We start from the raw sequence: 20,013 nt of genomic DNA, 5'->3' as shown, positions 1-20,013 counted from the left end.
TTTCACTGGACCCTTCTACACTCTCTTTAGCATAAAACAGATCTTGTGGTGTGAAGGAACGATTTCTGTCTTCTGTTGTTATCTGTGACCCTTCAACTCTAAGCTGAAAGTCAAAATTCACAGCCCCAGTGGAGACTGGAGCACCGTGTGTTCCCCAGCACATCTGTACAGAACTGAGCCTCAGTGGCCAAAGTGGTAGCTAAAGACCAAGGGCATCCCATTTTCCCCCATACCTTCTCTTCAAGACTCTTCCACATCCCTCTCACTCCTAAATCAATTCTGAATCCATTAACCCTCTTAGAAAATTCTAGGGTAAGTCCTATAAAGTCAGTGATGAAAGAAGCCATGACACCCTGGATCCACCATCAACTGCACCGCCTGAGTCCGTACCTGAAAAGAGTCCTTTTCTTTTTTCTTTCTTTTTTTTTTTTTTTTTTTTTTGGTTTTTCGAGACAGGGTTTCTCTGCAGCTTTTTTTTTTAAAGCCTGCCCTGGAACTAGCTCTTGTAGACCAGGCTGGCCTCGAACTCAGAGATCCGCCTGCCTCTGCCTCCCGAGTGCTGGGATTAAAGGCGTGCGCCACCACCGCCCGGCCAAGAGTCCTTTTCTTAAGGATCGCTTGGTGGGCCATAATGAAGTAGATGCCATTGCTATTAGGCCTCAGTTGTTACAGTTCGAGTACTGAGCCCACAGTGAGCAGTAGTCTGCACACCGTGATTAAGCATAAAGTCATTAACCTTATTAGCATATTGGTTAGGGGCAGAATCTGTGCCCTGGCAGGCTGAATAAGCCCATGGGTCCCCAAGGTACCAATTAAAGGGACAAATAACAGTAAGAGGCAGAGTAACAAGATGTACTAGGTGGTCAAGTTGGGAAAATGAGCAAAGAGGTCCAGGGTCTTCTCAAGTACATCTTCATGTTACCAACATGAAGTCTAAGATTAAGTAGCGAGCAAGACATATGCATGGCTAAGTGGTCTTAGACAAGGGGTGGCCCCGCTGATTGCTAACCCATCTCTGCTTCACTGATAGTCTCTGCTGCAAAGTGGCCTGAGAAATGCAGCCCAGGTAGGGGAGGATTTCCAGGGTTTCATTTTTGTTCTTGTTTGCTGCCCGCTGGCTTCCTTTATGTTGCTCCTGTTGTCTCTCTCCACATTCCTGTACTCCTGTCACGTGGACATAGTTTCCCCACTTAACTCATCATGGTCCACTCCCAGAGGCCAACCTTCTGTAGGTTTAACCCCCTCATCAGGAAAGATATCGATAAGACATCATCTAACGATCAGAGAAGTATTGCCATAGAGTAGGAAATAGCTATCTGAGCCCGTCCTCAGAGAGCTCAGCTTTTGCCATGAGCCTTGTTTGCTGTATTAGGAAAATTAATACTCCTCAGCCAGTTCTTACAGGATCTGTCTCCGAAGACAGAGTGGAAATAAGCAGATCAAGACACGGCATGCTTTGTGGGAAGATAAATGCCTGCTTCTGCGATGCTCTTAAGAACGAAGAGAGGGCGCTTCTATCTCTAGAATTCTGAGTCACAGAATGGTGTCAGAGAGACATGCACACTTCAGGGTAAAATCTTCTGTCCCTATCCACTCCTTTCCATTTTCAAGCATGAGCAAGTTAGGGTTGGGGGAGATGGCATTTCTTTATACAATGGGACAAACAATTGAGATTTCTTTAAGAAGTTATGTAGAGTGAACACATAAGAAACTTCTAGAAGATCTGTATCTGATTAATGGTGACCTCAACACTGGTTACTAATGTATTTACCCAGGTTCAGTCAACCACATAGGCTATGGGGAGGAATGTAAACATCCGGCTGCAAATCTTTAGGTCTATCTACTGACTTTCTAGACAGCCACATTCTGAGAGCCTCTTCTTGGTGCTGTGTAGATTCCCTTGGACTTGAGACCAGTTTCTGCTATAGTTAGACAAGTCAATCGCAAGATTCCAGAGTAGAATCGGAACAGCTCCGAGTTCTTTCCATCTGCAGAGTTAGGATCCGAGTCTTGGTCCTGACAGCCCCCTCACAAGCCAGATTTGTTCTCAAGAGTCCCGTTAAAGGCACAATAGAGAAAAGCAGAAAGGGAGATTGATTTAATATGGACAAACTGGGAAGAACAGAGAGGTCCAGTAGATGCCCCTTCCTGCTGGTTCTTACATGAAGCGTAGGTTTAAAACAGGGTAGGGGGTTGTGTGCATGAGCAAGCATTCTTGATCAGAGTGTGGTTGTGCCCATCGCTGGACCATCGTTTGTTTTGGCTCCAGCCTCTCCAGCAAGGTGGTCGACAGATACCAAGAGTGCAAAATCTCTTCTAGGGAGACAAGTTCCTCCCATGGTTGCACCAGGCTTCAGCCTTTTATTTCTCCTAGTATGAGATACCGGGCGAAACTCTAATTCCTTCGGGAACATTATCTCAAAAGTCTGATATAGGTATAGGTGTCTCTGTAAAGTGTTTTTGTTCCTTCTAGGTAAGTCACACATTTAGCCACAGGGGTCGATGATCTTAGAGTAGAATTTCACTATATGTAGTAGGACAATGCCCATTGTCCATGTATGACCCAGGACGGACAGCATAAGAAGTGTGTCCTTTGAATGCCACAGACCATCCATGGTTTGGGTACACGCATGCACTCTGTTCTGGTTTCTTTTCCAGTGTTACAACAGAACACAGATCCCCCACATCCCAAACAATCTCAGAAGGAAGGGGTTTATACTTTCTTGTCATAGCCCATCATTGAGGGAAGTCAGGGCATGAGCTCAAGCAGGAATTTAAAGCAAGCAGTAACCATAGAGGAATATGCTTGACTGAATTCCTCACTGGTTTGCTCTTATCTTGCTTTATTATACAAATCAGGATCCCCTGACAAGGGAACAGTGTTACCCAAAGTGGTCTGGATCCTCCTACATCAATTATATCAAGACAACCCCCCACAGAAATGTCTAGAGGCAAATCTGATCTAAACAGTCTGGGCTTTCCTCTTAGATGACCATGGGCTATGTTGTGCTAATAATTAAAGGTATCTAGGATGCATGCCAAAGCCAAATTTGACTGTACTGCACATGTCAAATTCTACAGTCCTGAACCTTCTTTTGTACTTGCTCTGCCAAGGCTTACTTCTCTCCTGCTCTTGTCACCACGGACCTCCTTGGTGCTAGCTCCAGTGCTGTGTCACATGTCACGAGTCAGCAACATTGACCAGCCATTCACACATTCTTCCCTGGTTAATTTTCTTTGTGTGACTTCCAAGATACCAGGTTCTAGTTGTCATATTCTGCCCTCTCAGGTTCTTTGGTTGGAGTCTTTCTCTCAAATGAGTAAGATCAGAGAGGCTTAAGTATTAGTTTTGAGTATCAAGACTATGTCGTTGCTACAGTTCGTCTCAGCCACTGTGTTTGTGTGTGTGTGTGTGTGTGTGTGTGTGTGTGTGTGTGTGTGTGTGTGTGTTGGAGTCTCTCTTTCTCTGCACCTGGGACTTACTGCTTTGGCTATACTCACTGGCCTGCAGCTCCTGGGGATCCTCCTCTTTATGCCTCTTTAGTGAAGGGATTGTAGCATGTTCCTCACCGGACTCTTATCTAGGTTCTGGGAACTGAACTGGGGTCCTCATACTTGTGTATCAAGCACTTTACATCTGTTCAACTGCCTAGTTTCCAATTTTAAATGTCATCAGTAGTCAAATTCATAACTCTTACCCAAACCCAAACCTTACCCTAATCAGAACCGGAACTAACTCTAATCATAACCTCATCCCTAACCCTAGACAGAACCTTAAGCCTAATGATGCATCTACAGTTTGGGTTTGTTAGGGTCACATTGCTTTTTTCTTTCATACATCCATGCTTGACTTTTCATTGCCTCCCCTACCACTCTGCCTACAGCCTCTCTCTTATGGTTAATTTTGTTTACGCTGGCCAAACACCTTGAAGACATTCATGGTTTCTCTCTTTTTCTCTTACTCCACAGTCAAACCTGCCTTCCAATCATGGCGAATGTCCCCCTACATTATATCTGTAGTCTGGCATTCTCTCACACCGAGCCCATTCCATTACAACTATGGTGGTCAATATCAGTGGCTAATTTGACAGGATTGTGGATACCATGTGACCGCTGCTTCACATACCTGTTGCTATGCCTGCCCCACCATGATGGACTGTATCCCCTACAACTGTGAGCCCAAGTAAACCCTTCTTATGTGGTTTTCATTGTGTATTTTATCACAGCAGAGAGAAGAGTCACTAGCAACATTTTAGTATTATCACTTCTCCTTCTACCTCTAAACTTATCCTTGTTTCTTTAAGTTCAAAATGGTGTCAGAAAGATTTTCTTGAATACATGGCATTTTATCTTTACACCGTAGCTCAAATTCTCCAGTGATTCCCAATTGACAAGAACAGCAACCAATGTTATTTTTTAATCTCCTTTAATTGTAGAGTTCCAGCAATACTTTTCTGACACCTTTCTCTTGACAGTAACCTTAATAAACTTATTGTTCACCAAGTTGGACTTCAGTGCAATCATTACTTTTGTGGATTCCCTCTCTGGGATGAGTAGACTTGTGTCTATAGTGTCTCCCAGAACACAGCAGTTCACCTGTGGAGGTTCCAGGAAGTAAATCTACTTTTCCTATAGCAATTTTAATGAGTTCTATGTCCTGTTACTAGAATATTCATGTTTCCTTCCTGTCTCTGAGTCAACAGACCCTGGTTGTGATCCAGAAGGTCAGCTTCAAGCTGGGTTTGAGGCTTTCTTCCATGTTGAAGAATCTTTCAGATATTTAAGTTCTGTTCAACCTTAGTTTATTGCTTATGAAAACAACAACCCTGAGATGGCTCAGTTTATATAATGCTTGTGCCCCACAAGCACATGGACCTGAGTTTGATCTCTAGAACCCACATCAAAACAAAACAAAACAAAAGGCAAAAATGAGTGTGGCAGTGTACACTTGTAATCCTAGCTATGCTGACTCTGAGATACACACACTTAAACATAAACCTGTACCTGCATATACATATATGTACATAACACACACATACACATGCACTCTTGTGCACTCCAGTGCACAGAGAAATGAGATAAATATCCCTGAGACCAAGAGAACACCATTATTTTTACTAGATATTTTTGGAATTTAATTATAACCAGCTTATTCGATGATATATTTGTATTTTCCCTTAATTGGGAAGTTTTGCCTCTCTACAATAAATTTGTAAGCAGCCTGATAGCATGCATAATAACAATCGCAGATATTTATGGAGACCTCGTAGGTGCTGTGCACTGCTTTAATCTCTTCCATGTGTTAATCCCGTTAATCATTACAACAACCTCAGTAGCAATTGCCCTCACTTCCTGATGAAGGTATCTGGAAACAGAGTGTGGCAGGATAGTAAATGAGGGGCAGGTATCCAAATTAATTCATCAAAGAGGTCAGTTAGTGGAAAGACTGGGAATCCCTCCCAACTATAGCTAGTTGAAACAAAACAGAGAATATTCTGGAAGAGGCTGTGCAGTCCCTTGGAGAAGGCAAAGCTATGTAAATAACCCTTTTATTATTCATAACTCTGAACTGGTGTGGGATTGTTTTGTGACTTACGTCATCAAATGACTTCTAAAAGATCAAAACTCATGAGGCGAGGGGCCTGAAAGAGTCTCTCTACTCAGCTTACTAGGCCACTTCTCCCCTTAGGAATACTGTCTCTCTCACTTTCCTTTCTGTGATGTGCAAGTGTGTATGTATGTGTGTGTTCATGTGCGTAAACAATTGCTGGGAGACCCTGACAGGCAGAGATGCCCAGAGAAGACTGCCAATTTCCTTGAGCTGTCGACGAGCCACGTAGGGACCTTCAGGGATGCAGCTTTTTTGAGTTACCACCCATCTTAGGGTGGGTTTCTCACCAATGTGACTTCCAGTGGGTTGTCCATGCCCTATAAGTAACTCCTGATTCACACCCATAAAAATAATCCCCAAAGTACCACTGGTTCATCAAGTTGGACTTCCCTAGAATTGTTCCTTTCATCCATTGTTAGTGCCCTGTCTAGGTTGAGTAGAGGCTTCCCCAGAAAAAGCCACATAATAGTTATCAGTTGGTGCTCCTTGCATCACAGCCCTAGGGGACCCATTCCTCTGCCTTCTCACATATCGGATGCTTTTTCTGCTGTGAGGTCCTTTCTCTGGCATCCAGCATAGCTGCAGGGTGACTCCTCTAACAAAGTACATGCTTCCTCCTAATTAGAGCGTCATCATTATTTCAGAATACTTGAGATGAAAACATTCTGTTGGATTCAAAACATATTTGCATAATCATAAGAAGCTTCAACATTATATTTGTCACGGCAAAGAAAGAGGAGCCGTTAGCGCCTTTAAATACACTTCAACTGCAGCGGATTTGCAAATGGTTGCAAAGCATGGCTTTAAACATTTTATCACTTACCAGCATGGAAGAAAATTTTTTGCTGATGTCAACTGTTAAAAATTGAGAACTGGGGGCATGACTCAGTGACATAATATCTGCCTAGACTCCCCCCAGTGAGTGAGTAGGCCTTGACGTAGAGGTAGAGCTCCTGCCTAGAATCCCCCAGTGAGGAGCTGGGGTGTGGCTCAGTAGCGGAAGGCAAAGCTCTGTGTTTAATCCTCAGTACCCAAGACACAATATGATCAGAAAGGCAATAGGAAAATTATGGTTGAAATTCTTAAAATAACCAAATAATCGTTTGCACCATTACCTCCCGCTACCAAAAATGAACAAAAGAAAAAACAAAGTAGCAGAAAAGAATAGTGGCAAAAAAGGATAAAATGGTAGCCTTGAAGCACTGGCTTCAGACTCCATCATCACCCTCATTATCATGACCACCACCATCATCATCATCATCATTATCATGACCACCACCACCATCATCATCATCATTATCATGACCACCACCACCATCATCATCATCATCATCATCATGACCATCATCACCATCATCATTATCATCATTACCATCATCATCATCATCATCATTATCATGACCATCATCATCATCATCATCATCATCATCATGACCATCATCATCACCATCATCATTATCATCATCACCATCATCATCATCATTATCATGACCATCATCATCATCATGACCATCATCATCATCATGACCATCATCATCACCATCATGACCACCATCATCATCATGACCATCATCATCACCATCATGACCACCACCACCACCATCATCATCATCATGACCATCATCATCATCATCATGACCATCATCATCATCATGACCACCATCATCATCATGACCATCATCATCATTATCATCATCACCATCATCATCATGACCATCATCATCATCATGACCATCATCATCATCATGACCACCATCATCATCATGACCATCATCATCATTATCATCATCACCATCATCATCATGACCATCATCATCATCATCATCATGACCATCACCATCATCATCATTATCATCATCATCGTGACCATCATCATCATCATCACCATCATTATCATGACCATCATCATCACCATCATTATCATGACCATCATCATCATCATCATCACCATCATCATCATGACCATCACCATCATCATCATTATCATCATCATCGTGACCATCATCATCATCATCACCATCATTATCATGACCATCATCATCACCATCATTATCATGACCATCATCATCATCATCATCACCATCATCATCATGACCATCATCATCATTATCATCATCACCATCATTATCATGACCATCATCATCATCATCATCATCATCACCATCATTATCATGACCATCATCATCACCATCATCATCAATGACTACATTATCAGCTACCCTGAATACTGATACTTGTGGAATGGTGCTGGACTATAGGGATTGTTATAAGGCACATTGTATCCTTAGCAGACTGCATATGATGGAATAAATGTAGCTTGATAACTTCAAAAGTGCTGAGCATGGTGACACAGGCTTGTCATCCCAACACACAGAAGGCTAAGACAGGAGGATCACACTGAGTTCAACTTCAAGGCCAGACTAGGCTATGCTATGATTTAAAAACAAAAACAACCCCCACCAAAAAGCCAACAGAAAGTAACCAAACTAAAACAGCAGCAGCAACAACAAAAACCCATCAAAATAGTATGATATAGTGGGGTGCATCTGTCATCCCAATATTCAGGAGACTGAAGCAAGGGAATTGAGACCAGCCTAGAGTATACGGTAAGACTGTGTGTCAAAAATAGATAACAACAACAAGCAAACAGATACAACTACTGAAACCAAAAAGTGTAGGCCATCAAATCTTTATAGAATAAAACTGATAATAACACAATATCCAGGGAAACTCCTAATGTTTGAAAATGTAGCAACCTATTTATAAATAATCCATGCATCAAAAATTCACAAGAAAAAAAGAAATGTTTTGAACAGAATCACAATGGAAGCTTAATATAATAAAAATATCAACCAAAATAGAGTTTAAAGTTATTTTTTATTTTATATTAAGTGTTTAGAGGGGACAGGGATGGAGTGTGTGCACATGGATGTCAGTGCACATACAGATCAGAAGAAGGTGCTCTGTCCCCTGGAACTCGGGTTTCTGATGGTGATGAGCCATCTGTCATGAGTGTTAGGAGAAACACTTGCATCTCCTGCAAAAGATGTCTGTGCCTGTAACTGCTGAGCCATCCTGCTAGCTGTTAAAGTAGAGTTTAGAGAGACCTGTACAGCTCTTAGTAATTATGAAGATCAAATCTTAATTGCCTGTTTTGAGGAGGAGGAGAAGGAGAAGCAGCAGCTAGGGAGAAAAAATTGAACCACAGATACCTGGAAGGAAATAAATAATTTGTACAGACAAAGGACACAAAACCAATGAAATAATAAGAAATTCTATAAAGCCCAAAGATGACTCTTTGATATTTTTAATGAAATTTATAAGCATAAAGGTTTAAATCTGGCAAATGAGGGAATGAGAAAGACAACAGAAATTGAGTATAAGTCGTCAATATTAGTCATCACGCGATCATACAGAGTAAACAGGAAAGGAAGGGGGCCTTATGGAAAATTCGTGCCAATAAACTCAACAACTTGGATTTAATTAATTGGTTAATAAAATTAATATACATGTAATATATTTAAAAACCTTACTGTAAGAAAAGCTCCAGACCCAGATATTTTTCAACGGTGAATTATATCAAACATATAAGAAACATAATTAGGCTGATTGCACACAAACTCTGTCAGAAAATAGTGGTAACACTTGTCAATTTATTTCATAAATCTTCATTAAGCAACTAATAAAACAAGGCAAATATGTCAAAAGAAAACTACATAAATTTTAAATAAATGGTATTTGACTGTTATGATTTTAAAGGCAAATGTTCCCTATACTTGATTCCCAGCTGATTCTGCCCTCTGTGGGGTTGAGGAACCCTTGGGAAGTAGAATCTTATTGGAGAGAGTGGGTCACTGGGGGTGGGCCTTGAGGTCATCTACTCCTGCCCCGCTTCCTGTTTATTCTGTTTCCTAATTATGTAATGTGATCAAATGTCTCCTACCTATGCCACCAGGCTTTCCCCCAAGATATGAACTCAGTCCCTTTAAACTGTAAACAAGAACAATCCCTTCTCTGCCTACTTACTACCTGGCATAGCTTCTTGTCCTCTACTTTAACCCCTAGCGGTAGCACTGTGTTAGGAGGTTCTGGAACCTCTGAAAAGTAGGACCTTGATAGAAGAAATGGATCACCAACCAGGCGGCGCGTGAAGGTTATAACCCAGGACAGCTTGTGGTGAGAGCTGTCCATCTTCCTGCCACACACACCTGACCCCTGCACGTGCCCCATGAAGTGCAGAATAATAGCCACATGTTCCCACCACCCTTCCTTCCTCACCACAATGGGCCTGACCTTTTCAAATGGCGAGTCAAACCAAGTCCCTTTCCCCTTATGCTGTTGTGTGGTAATAGAATTCTAATCAGTGGTTGACTACTGCCTGGGGTCAGGCTAGAGAGTAACCAACCACAAAGCAGTGGGGAGCATCTAGGAAACTTTGAGAACCCCCGGGAATGTGATGGAGTTAGAGGATATGGAGCTTTGATACAATTGTTCTCTGTCTAATTGTCATGGCACAGTAATTACATGATTGAACACAATTTGTCGAAAGGCAGTGTGGTTCATCTGAAGCAGGTGGATTTTGCTATTCAATAAATTATGTTCCAAAAAAGCTGGAGGGGAAAGTTAGGTGAACATGTCTAAGCTGATCATTTTTTAAAAACCTCGAAATGATAGTGTTTGAAAGTTTTATGCGAATTCAATATTTAGTATCATCTTTAATCCTGTCAATTCAGCCCTTCTTATGGATATGAGAAGGGGAAAAAAACAGCCAAAAGGAAATGCTTCCTTTTTCTTTCTTTACCATGCATATATGTGTGCTGTATGAATGTGTCCATATCTTGTGTGCACGTGTGTGTGTGTGTGTGCATGTGCGTGTGTGTCTGTGTGTGAGTACGTGTGTGCATGTGTGCATGCATGTGTCAGTGCGTGTGCGTGTGCATGTGCGTGTGCGTGTGTGCGTGTGTGTGTGTGTGTGTAGGGGGAAGGATGCTAGGATCAAACTCAGGTTCTCATGCTGTGCAGAAGCAATTCACCACTTTTTCATCAGTCTCCTAAAGTTCTCCTTGGGGTCCTCATTTATTTCAGTGTCCTATGCAATTATTACTGCTTCTGTGTATTTGAGACACACAGACATTAGGAAATAATACCCTTTGTTGCCTATGTGAATTTCCCCAGGAAACTAGCACAGTGAAGGATGCAGTGAAAGATCTGACTCAAATGACTTGCTTTTATTTTTCTTATCATCTTAATTTAATTCATTGGCACTTACTCCATTCAAGGTACTGTACAGCTACATACTTGAAATGCTTTTGGACTATTCACATGAATAAAAAGGAGAGCCCATGCCCTGTGTGTTTCAATGGCCAATTCGTCACAACCTAAAATCATCTGGGAAGAGAGGCTCAATGAGACAGAATTGTCTACCTTGGCTTGGCTTGTGCACATGCCTATGGGAGATGATATGGAAAAGACCCAGCCCACTGTGGGCAGCACCATCCTCTAGGCGGAATTGGGTGGAGAAGTACCACTGAGTACAAGCAAGCAGTAACATGAGAGTGTATGCGCTCATGTCTCTCTGCTCTTGATGTGCATGGGATATAACTAATTTTTCCGTGTCTGCAATGAGGAGCTGGAATCGTGAGCTGAAATAGAGCCCTTTCTGCCCTGGGTTGCTTTTTGTCAAGGCATTTTATCACAGCAACGGGAATGAAACTCAAACACCCTGAATTTTCTTTTTAAAACTGTGCTTTGTATTCCTGCTTGAATTTCCAAGTCCACAGATATTCTGCCACTCAATTCAGAGCCAAGAGTGGCATGAAAAGACTTATACACATAGTATTTAACAGTTCTGCAAAATGCTTTTCACACTTTAAACAAAAGCATCACACACACACACACACACACACACACACACACACACACACACACTTTGGTGACTATGACTATTTGCCCAAGGTCACAGTTTTTCTTAGTGCAAAACCTGCTAGCATTCTAACATGCCTAACAACCTGTCAATTTTCACACTGGTTAGTGAATAATCTGCACGTAAAAAAAATCACTCTGGTGCACTGAAATAGTAAAGAGCATCTATTTGGAAGACTTGAAAAGTTGGTTCACAAAATAAAATACTGTCTAAACGAAGGAGGTGTGTGCCCCCAAGACCTTTGAATTGATCTCAGTAGCATTAGCCTTAAAGTGTTCCCGGATAGTATTACTTCAACGACTCAACTGTGTCTCACTCCCCAGCTGGTCCAGGGAGAATGTAGTCCCTTCTGCTTTCTGAGTTAGACAAGTGGCTTGGCATGGTCAACTGGTCAACCTACCCTTTGAGGAATGATGGAAGAAAGTTTTGCTAGAGGAAAAGTGGAGTTATATTGGGCGTCTGTCCGTGTCTCCTAAATTTAGTGTCCAGTTAAAATTGGTCAGTTATAAGTATTGTTTCCAACCCACCGTGAGGTTAGGAAAATAGGGACTATTACAGAAGTTAGCAATTGAGAATAGCTAGACAAACTATGCTGGATGTCCCGGCAATAGTGAATGGAGCAGAGCAAGCAAACCCTAGAGCAGTGGTGATTGCTCAGGATATATTCTCAGTAGAACAACATGTGACTCTGATGCCAGTAATGGTGCAATGAGACGCCCAGTCACAACCTTGAGGATTACTGACCCCAATGGGTGGATGTGCTGGTTAGTTTTGGCTATCAATTTGACCCAACCTAAAATCATCTAAGTAGGGAGCCTCTGTTGAAAAATTACCTAGGCCAGAATCGTCTGTGAGCATATTCAGAGTATCTGTATTGTTAATTGGCTTAGAAGACCCTTGCTGAATGTAGGTGACTACTTTTTAGGCTGGGCTCTGGTCTGTTGAAGAGCAGAGAAAACCAGCTGAGAGGCAAGCAAGAAACCAAGCAAGGATCTTTGCCTTACTCTCTCTAATACTCCCTGTGAATATGATGATTTAAGTGCCTGCCTTGACTTCCTTGCAAAAATGGACAGTAACTTGGAATTACAAGTCAAATAAACCCCTTCCTGCCCCAGTTGCTTTTGTCAGGATATTTTATCATAGCGACAGAAATGAAACTAGAATAGGGGACAAGGATTTAAAGTACTGCACAGTGTCCTCCACTGACCTGACATAAAAGGCAAAGAAACTGAGCCGGCATAGAATACAATAGAAGACGGACTCTGAAATCAGTCAGACCCTGACTTCGCTTTAGCCTCTTCTCTTCGAAGAGTGTGATTTTTTTTAGTGAGCCATTTAATTACTCCATGAGAAGTAGGGTCTATCCTCTGCATCCGTGTGTTTTATGTTTAGGTATTCCGCTAACCATGGACCAATAGTGCATTGTTGATATGTGCATCTTGGACTAGGCAGGTAACTATGTTGGTAAAGTGTCTGCTGTGTAAGCATGAGGACTGAGTTTGAATCCCCACAACCCATGAGAAAACAGCCAAGTACGGTGGTGTGCACTTGAAATTCCCCACACTGGGAAATACATGCATACATGTGTTTGTGTGCCTCCACACATGCTGGCACACACATCTGCACATGCATAAAGAGCCAAATGTTCAACAAAAAAATTAACATCTGTACACACATGTTCAGATTTTCTGTCATTCTCTGAATGATACAGTACAAAAACATTTTCAGATCACTTATGTTAGACAAAGTATTATAAATTATCAAGAAAAAGCATACAGGAGGCTGAGCTTGGAGGTGCACACCTTTAATCCCAGCTCTCAGAAAGCAGAGGCAAGTGGATTTCTCTAAGTCCAAAATCAGCCTGGTCTACACAGCAGCTTCCAGGAGGATGTATGAAGGTTCTTTGCTAACATGGGACTCAAACACACACAGATTTTAGTATTAAAGGAGAACCTAGGATTGAAGTATAGCTCACTTGTCAGAGTGATTGTGGAGCATGCAAAAGGCCCTGGAATCCATCTCTAGCAGTTCATAAACTAGGTTTGATGCTGCACACCCATCATCTCAACCCTAAGGAGGTGGATGCAGGAGGATCAGAAATTCAAGGTCATTCTTCACTACACAGTGAACTTGAAATGAGACTCTGTGTCTAAAATAGGACAGGGGAGGGCACCCTGGGACCAAACACTTATGCACACCAAAGAGAGGATTGTGTTGCTATTATTATTAAAAATAATAAGAGTTATAGTTGGGGAGATGGCTCAGTGGTTAAAGCATTTGCTGTGCAAATGTGGGGACCTAATTTGGACTCCCAGAAGTCACTTAAATGCTGCACGGGCACAGTGGACAGCTATAATACCAGCCTCTGAACGTGGAGAAAAGGGATCCCCAGAAGGAACTGGATAATGATTCAAGCCGAATCAGCACTCTGCGTTTGACTGAGAGAATTTGCCTCAGTGAGTAAGGTGGGAGATCAATAGAGGATGATTCCCAGCATCCACCTCAGGCGCATACACCCTTGCACAAACACACACTTGCAAATATGCATGGACACACACACAGGCACACACACAGGCCTGTATGCAAATGGAAAGAGGGTAAAATTATACATAAGTAAAGTAAGCTACATAACCGCAAAAGTCTATAAAATAGGAGTTAAACTGGAATCTATCTGACGAACATACATATTCTTTCTTATTTGCAAATTCCACTGTCAACTGCTTCCACATTGGTTTTATAGCACTCAGAGATCTAGTTGAGACTTGTGGAAAAATTGCCATGGTTGGTTCAGGCTACTGAAAGTAATGACCAAATAGAAGCATTTTTTTCTGTTTGTTTGGGTTTTTTTTCTCCTTTTGAGTGGGCTAATCCTATCTAATGGAAGCAAACAGCTCAAACCTCATTTTCCCTCAGAAGCCCATGTGATTTTTCTTAGCCTTACTGTAGAACTGCCTGTTAAATTGCAACTTCTGTTTGCAAAAGATCTATCTTCCAGCATAATGATGTATGTACAAGAAGCCACGCCGTCTCCTCGAAATCCATACAGTCTATTTTTCTTCTCAGAGGCACAACGTAAAATTGCCATCTCGATGACAGAGTCAATAATTATTTAATTCATGTAGAACACACTGCCTTCATTGAGAAGCCAGCGGCAAGCAGTTCTTGGCCACTCGAACCAGCAGGAGCCTCCTGGGTGCAGTAACACAGTCGACTGACTTCACTGTAGATACAGAACTCACAGAGGTGACAGGTAAGGAAGGAAGAGCGGGGTTTAATGACTGTTGCGTACACAGTGTGCTTAGAAACAGAGAAGTGAGAGAGATCAGTTAAAAGGAAACAAACTCAAGAAGAAAAGGGGTGCAGAGCAATGGCTTAGTAGTTAAAAGTGGGTCCAGAAGTTAAAAGTGCCAACAACCCATTTGATTCCTAGCACCCACATCAAGAGGTTCACAACTGCCTGAAACTCCAGCTCCAGGAAACCTAACATCCTCTGGCTGCCATGGGTGCCTGAATTCACAAGCACTCACAAGGGTGTGCACGCATAGATGCACACACAAATGCATATTTAAAACATTTTTTTTAAAAAAAGTCAAAAGATAGATATGATCTGAAGAGAAACCAACTGGGAAAAGAATAAGTTCTGAGATACTAAGATAGAGAGATCACGAAGGGCATAAAGGATCCATATAGCCATTGGCGGCAGACATCCTTGTAAATATAGAGAGATGAGATTTGTTGTTCTCAGATGGAAGTTACTCCTTTTTTTGTTTTTTTTTTTTTCGAGACAGGGTTTCTCTGCAGCTTTAGAGCCTGTCCTGGAGCTAGCTCTTGTAGACCAGGCTGGTCTCAAACTCACAGAGATCTGCCTGCCTCTGCCTCCTGAGTGCTGGGATTAAGGGCGTGCGCCACCACCGCCCGGCGGAAGTTACTTCTAATAGAACTAAAGTAACTGGGTCCCTAAGACTGGGGAAAAAAACGTTTAAAGTCACCCTTTAATATTTTTGCTAAGAGAGGTCTATCTGGTCTAGGATACCCATGACTAACTGATTCCCCTGTTTGGGTTGATCAATAGCCAGAACAAGAGGGAAATGGAACAGCTTAAATTACTGATACAGCCATAATTGGATGTCGGGCATATAGAGTCCCCAATTAGTCCTTGAAATACTCCTGTTTCCACCACACCAAAGACATCTGGAAAACGGCGATTGCTTCAAGTCATATATGCTATAAATGAAGCAATGCAGGATTTCCCTCACCCATGACCATCCCCACTGAAATTGTTGTGGATTTAAAATATTCCTTCTTTGTTGTTCCTTTAAGTTACCAGGACAAAACAGCTTTCTTTTTCTTTTTTTCTTTTTTTGTCCCATCCTTAAAAATAAGGACCCTCTACAGCTTTACCAACAGAATCTCCTCCATCAAGAAATGATGAATAGTTCCATCATGTACCCGCAATCTGTTACTCATACATCTGCCCTGGATGACAGAATTACCTGCAAGTTTGTATTATTCTCTATAGGAATAACATTCTTTTCTCCTATAGGACAAAATGTCTACTTATAAAACCACTTTCATTCACTATTCGATGTCTTGAGACAAGGCTTAGAAACGACTCCGAAATAATATCAGCAAACTCAACCCTTTCCATTTTTAGGCTTTGTTATTGACTCTTGAACCATCTGCCCTCAAAAGATACAAGTACATGGAAACTCCCTTAAAACACTTAATGATTTTCAAAGTCTATTAAAATATATTAATTAGATTAAAATGCTGTTGCATGTATCTTCAGCAGACTCACAGCTTTGATAATCCTTAAATGTGACATTGCTCTCACAAAGGCGACACATAAAGCCTTATACTTGATTAAAACAGTGATGGCTAATGTTTATAGTCTAAAAACTGACTGTCCCTTTTCTGTATATTTATGTCTTTTAAATACATAGGCATTACGGCTTGGCTGACTCTGGCCCTTGACATCATGAATGGATACATCTGCTATCCCAACCCCAGTGGTCTATGATTCCTGTATTAACCTAATGTCACCTCTCATTCATCTGGCGATGGATGGAGATAGACAGAGCCCCACATTGGAGCACTGGACTGAGCTCCCAAGGTCCAAAGGAGGAGCAGAAAGAGGGAGAACATGAACAAGGAAGTCAGGACCGCGAGGAGTGCACCACCCACTGAGATGGTGGGGCTGATCTAATGGGAGCTCACCAAGGCCAGCTGGACTGGGACTGAAAAAGCATGGGATAAAACCAGACTCCCAGAACATGGAGGACAATGAGGGCTGCTGAGAAGTCAAGGACAATAGCACTGGGTTTTGATGCTACTGCGTGTACTGGCTTTGGAGGGGCCTAGCCTGCGTGGATGCTCACCTTCCTAGACCTGGATGGAGGAGGGAGGACTGTGGACTTCCCGCAGGGCAGGGAACCCTTACTGCTCTCTGAACTGGAGAGGGAGGGGGAGGGGAGTGGGAGAAGAGGGAGGGAAATGGTAGGCAGGGAGGAGGCAGAAATTTTTAATTAAAAAAATAAAAAAATAAAAAACATAAAAGGTCAATTCAGTTAATAATGTGAGACCCAGATCTTATTGTTATCTCTTTTGATATCTCACAAGTTACCTCTTTATATAGTTTTGATCTCCCATAACAAAGCACAATTAGATTCTATTGCAGGACAAACCTTACATCACAACCCCAGTGATAAGACCCCAGAGTTTGTACAACACACCCTTTGGCTGTCACCATTTTTTTCTCCTACCCCCTGCCTGATGCTCTCATACAAAAAAAAAAAAAAAAAAAACCATGCCTGCATAGGTTAAATAGCTTATTGGTCCCAAGTTAAACATTAATGATACCAAAATCATTACTCCTCCTCCATACAGCTGGCTAAATCATTTGTCATTTCTATGACTCTTGCAGTCAAAATGGATACTGAACCTATGCATAGCACTATAATTTTCTAAACATTCTGTTCATTTGGGAGGACTACTTACAAAACTATCATTCTTTACAATCCAACAAAATGAATTATTGTTAAAAGGACCAATGGAATGTTAAAATTACAGCTTCTAAAACTTAACACCCTCAAGTCCACTGGGATCCTTAGCAATGCTATTTATGCTCTGTGGTGGATTGGATGAGAATGGCCACCACAGGCCCAAATGTTTGAATTTATGAGGTCCCCAGTAGGGGAGCCTATTTGGGAAGGTTTATTGAGTGTGGCTTTGTTGGAAGAGTTGTGTCACTGCAGGATGGTTTGATATTTCAAAAGACTCAAGCCATTCCTAGTGTGCTTTCTGCCTCCTGCTTTTGGATCAAGATGTGAGTTCTCAGCTGTCTCTGCTACCATACCTTTGCTCCACCATCTTTGACTCTAACGCTCTGAGACTATAAGCATAATCAAATACTTCCTTGTATGCTGACGTGGCCATGGTGTCTTGTCACAGCAATAGAAAAGAAACTAAACTATTATCTAAATAGACCTCTTTGTGCTAATTACAGGCAGTAGGACCCCACATATAAACTTTTAAGATGGTCTGTGTTACCACACATCCTCCCAATAAAAGTATAGCTAAAAGAGAAGTAATAGAAATGGAACTATATGGAGAATTGGTAGATGGAGAAAATTGGGTGTTGGGGTGGGGACTGAATACATTAAAATTTAATTACTTTTATCACATGGATACCCATTCCAATAACTCTAGGAAGTAGCCTATAGGCGGGTTAGCTCCACCTCCTCTTAGGATGGGATTTGGAATGGCCTATGCAGGATCATATCTAGAGGCTGGGGGTAGAAAGAGGTCAGTCATGCTATAGAAAGGAGATTGTCACTGGGGTGCAGTTCAAAATGTTGCCCATTGAAACATAACCCAAAAATAAGTCCTTGCATGCATCAACATGTATAGATAACTGTAACAGGAGGCCACCTCTTTGTCCCCAGCTGCCCAGACTCGAAATAACCACACAGAAACTATATTAATTCAATCACTGCTCAGCCTATTAGCTCTAGATTCTAATTGGCTAGCTCTTAGTTCGTAATTTAACCCATTTCTATTAATCTGTGTATCACCATGTGGCTGTGGCTTACTTGCAAGGTTCCAGCTTGTCTTTCTCCAGCGGCAGCTACATGGTGTCTCCTCACTCTGCCATCTTCCTCTCAGCATATGTATGCAGTTTTCCCCGCCTACCTCTATTCCGCCCTGCCAGGCCCAAGACAGCTTCTTTATTAACAAATGGTGTTCACAGCATACAGAGGGGAATCCCACATCACCTCACCTTTTATGTTTAAATAAAAAGGAAGGTTTTAACTTTAACACAGAAAAAAATTACATATAACCAAACAGGTATCCAGCAAGAATTACAGCTACAATATTTATATCTATTTTATCTTTTATCATAATTAAAGAAAATTATAGTTATAACTATCTATTCTTCAACTCTATCAAATACTCCAGAAGGATATAATATTACCTAAGTTAACAAGAGTTCTTGGTAAGCAACTTCCAAAACTCTAGAATTGACAGAGACATCTCGCTGCCTGGACAACCACCCAAAATTCTTCTGTACATTGGAGCATCCATCTTCAGCCTACAGGCCCATCGTATGCAGCAGACTTTTCCACAAAGCAGGAAATTTCAAAGACAGTTCCACCTATGTTGGCCGTTTGTCAGTCACTTTCTTCTGTGTCTTACAGAATATCTGGCAGACTTTTTCATGAAGCAGGAACCATGAAGAATGGTCTCACCTTTAGGCAAGTTCAGCAGTCATTTTTTATGGGTCCTGCATGTCCAGTTCACACAGCATACCATCAAGCAGTTCAGGCAAGAGCAGTTTCTTCTAATAAACTCCATAAGGACCCTCTTTGATGCCTATATTCCTCTTGAAGTAATTGATGCTGCCAGAAGCAAATGTGTTTCACATCATGAAAAATCCCAAGTTCTTAAAACATTTTAAATGCCATATTCTATTAGTCTTTGAAAAATTTGAGGATTATCTAACTGAAATATATCTCTATGAACCTGGAAAACCTAACTAACATGACTATAAACTTGAGTATTATCGATGACTATTAACCTGTATTTCTTAATTATACATTACATTTTAAATGAGCTGCACAAACACACTTTAAACAAAGTAGAAATATACATATAACAAAATTGACCTAAAATTTGTATCAATGTACCAAGATCCATACTGATACAAACCATTCATATCTATAGCATATCCCCTTTAAATGTAACAAACATTTATAAACAGTCATTTAGGGAATTTGGGCATAGTTCTTTCCAAACTGCTTCCTGCTTTTTTTGTTGGGCAAAATAATTTGGGGGTGGGTATTTACAGTGAACTTTTGGGGGTTCTTGGTCCATCAAATCACATTGGTCTGGAAGGATTTCACAAGTTCTCATCCTCTGTAGAAACAAAAGAAGAACCTCTTTTCTAAAGGAACATATCCTTAGAGTCAAATCTTGCAAG

The sequence above is a fragment of the Arvicola amphibius genome, chromosome 10, assembly GCF_903992535.2.
Source record: "Arvicola amphibius chromosome 10, mArvAmp1.2, whole genome shotgun sequence".
In the NCBI taxonomy this organism is placed as follows: Eukaryota; Metazoa; Chordata; class Mammalia; order Rodentia; family Cricetidae; genus Arvicola; species Arvicola amphibius.
Note: the sequence above shows the minus strand (reverse complement) of the source record.